Genomic DNA, 3,221 nt, shown 5'->3' with positions numbered 1-3,221 from the left:
TGCTGACCAGTTTTCTTCCGATCAGCGACATATTATTAACATTATGTATATGCTAAGTGTCAAATATATTTGATGGAAAGGTGGTAGTGATAGGTAGATGCAACCGCTCGATGAGGAGGAATGAGGAGCCCCACATACTACATGTTTCTGCTGAGTTAGGGCCCGTTGGCCCAAGTCTGTTAGTTTTGATAGTCTGTCTGGACTAACAACTGCAGTTGCAATTTTCCTCTTCTTCTGAAGTTCAGATCATTTTCATTGTTCTTTCTTACAAACAGTAGCGTGCTTAAGACTTGGCCCACCTAGCTTGCTGCAATGTTGTGGCTGTAACAGACCTATGTATTTTTCTTCCTCTTCATTAAGGCACAAGCCGTAAATAAAGGAAATTTGTTGAGTGCATTAAAAGGACAAACATCTAGTTCATGTTATAACATTGCTAAAACAACAGATGTAATGGTGGCCCAAGAGTTTTGCACGGAACTGTACATGGCTTTTCTGCGGTTGCAGGCTCCTTGCCAGTTTCCAATGGCCTTATATCAAGGTCCTACCTACTAAGTTCAGTAACTCAATTCTTATGGTGTTCACAGATCACCCTGGAGGCTGTTGGACAACTGGGTCTCTCAGAGCTGTAGCTCTGCTGCGGGCAAAGGCTTCTGTAGCCATATAACCGCTCTGCTGTTCCAGACAGCGCATTATGTGCAGCTGGGCCTTGATGTGGTTCCACTTTCCCTGGCCTGTACCAGTCAACCACAGATGTGGCATCGACCTCGAACCCACGTGTGCTGTTGTGTCCTCTGTTCAAATCATACACTTCAGTATTTGTCTAGAGTATATGAGCATTTCCTGTATTGTTTTTCGCCTCAGGGAATCCATTCAGAGGCTGTGAGTGACCTGGTGGTGAAGAAACCCAAGTCGGTGGGGAAGACTGGAGTCAAGTCCACACTCTACAGAGCGTATGCTGGTAAGACATTTGTTTTGCAATTTGCACTCTGTTAAACTTGCTCATTATGAAAAGATGCATATTAGAATACATCTGTTATCACTACAATATAAAAAAAAAGTCACATTTTTATTTGACGTTTCGCCCTTTGATGTCCCACATCCTAGAGGGAATATCCAGCTTGGAGTTGGTACCATCTCAGCTGTGCTGACCTGGAAGATGTCAGCAATGACTTGTTCTTTAAGGCCAGTTGCTACTCTACAACAGTAGATGAAAAACTCATCAATGGCTGGAATCTTCCTTGAAGGGCTTGGTGTTGGAATCGCCTCTTGTCCTATCCTCTGTGCTTTGCTCCAATAAAGAATATATTGTGTTGAGGGGCAAAACAGACTCCCAAAACACTTGAAACACTTCTTGAGATGGAAACCGAGTATAATATGTCATGGTCTGATCAGACACACAAAATCTGTTGAGGACAGTTTGTGGCCCCATGGACATTTCTTGCAGCCTTGCCTCCAGCTCAGCAATATACTCCAGGGCATCATCCAGTGCACCTACAAAAAAAGAAGAGAAATCAGTCTTCATTACCATTCATTCGTATTCACCCTTTCTTTTTATTGTATTGTTATTCTGTATACTTAAGTTTATTTATATTTATTATTATTACATTTATTTGTACTGTTTTCCTTTTTTATGTATTAACTATAGGTTGAGTGTTGTACATAGTCAAAGTCACCAAAGTCAAATTCCTCGTTTGTTCGCAAACCTGGCCAATAAAGCTGAATCTGAATTAACCCAGTTTAACAGTGCGTCTGATGTTGACTGAATGTTTTAACGTTAACCATGCCATGTTTGGCAAAATTATACAATAGCCCAACAAGTGTTGAACAGAAATAACAGACATAACAGATAGTTAGCACACATCTACTTACCGGCAGGGGGGCGTGTCGCGTAGTCATGTTCCCCGGTACCTCTCCGGTCCGTTTGTGTTTTGTCCTCTCCTTCAGCTTTTCGAGCTGACACCCGTTTATACACGGGTGTTTTTTTCGGGGCTGTGGTGTAGCTGTTCCAGTCAGAACGACTAGGAACAGCTCCAGTATTCAGCGTAGCACTCCCGTCGTCATAATCAGCCGCTGAGAAATGCCGACTACAGACCAGTGTACTCCCCTTCTGAATCACGAAATTAACTCCTTCATTCCGTCTGATCGCCACTGCTGTATTGGGTATTATTTGGGAAGTCGTGGAAATGTAAATACGGTTGTTTTTGTTTTGAATTGGCGCATAGAGGTAGACAACAGAAGCTTTTGTTTTTTGACTGCGCCATTGTCAAATATCATGGACTACGCGACCGGAAGTCACTTTACCCGGTGAAGGCAAAATCGAACGCCGAACCAGGAAGTTGTGAGATAGGCCTATTCCAAAGGTTTCTTTTTTTTATCCGATTCATCGAAAAAATAATCGACAGATTAATAGATTGTTAAAATAATCGTTAGTTGCCGCCCTAGTTTTTTGACCATTGCGCAAGGGGGGAGGAATTGAGGAGCATTAGAAAACAAGGTTTTTCTTCACCATACTTACAAACAATGATTGATAACCAGCTAAATGAGTGTGAAGTATGTACAAAAAACAATGTAAGGAAAACAATCACTGCTCCATTGGGACACATTCCCACACCTGAAGGACCATTTAGACATTTGGTCATGTACTATGTTGACATGATTAAAAGTGTTGGTGGTAAAAGAAACATGTTAGTGATCATTGACAGGTTTAGCAGATGGTTGCGTCTCAATCACAAGGTATGGTGGAAAGAGTGAATAGGACGCTTAAGACAAAAATTAACAAAATTTGTGCAAGCACTAAATTAAATTGGATTGATGCACTACCACTGGCACTAATGAGCTATCACAAGCAAGCTAACAGAACGACGCATCTAACCCCGCATGAAATGCTTACGGGTCGACCCATGCCGTCACCCAACAATCGGTGTTCCCCATAAAGGACCCCGAATTAAGACGCTATATAGGACAACTACACAGGTCTATCTCTCAACAGGAAAAAGACAGAGTTCCAGAGTTGGAGAAGGAACCACCAAGAGGGGTGGAGCCAGGGGACCAAGTGTACCTAAAGGTATTCAGGATAAAGTGAAACGATTCCAGGAGAGAAGGACCATACAAAGTCACCAACGCAACACCAACAGCCATCCAAGTGGAAGGAAGTGCCACATGGTATCACCTCAACCACTGCACAAAAGCCGCTAAACCCAAAACCAGGGATGAGTGTGAGA

General features: G+C 42.6%; 1 pseudogene; it reads right to left on the bottom strand.

Moving 5' to 3' along the window:
* Positions 1–348: 348 nt before the first annotated feature.
* On the bottom strand, positions 349–2,361 carry LOC130379250 (uncharacterized; annotated as a pseudogene).
* Between the last annotated feature and the right edge of the window lie 860 nt (positions 2,362–3,221).

This window comes from Gadus chalcogrammus, chromosome 3, assembly GCF_026213295.1.
Source record: "Gadus chalcogrammus isolate NIFS_2021 chromosome 3, NIFS_Gcha_1.0, whole genome shotgun sequence".
Classification (NCBI taxonomy): domain Eukaryota; kingdom Metazoa; phylum Chordata; class Actinopteri; order Gadiformes; family Gadidae; genus Gadus; species Gadus chalcogrammus.
Note: the sequence above shows the minus strand (reverse complement) of the source record. Positions and strands in the feature narration are given on the sequence as shown.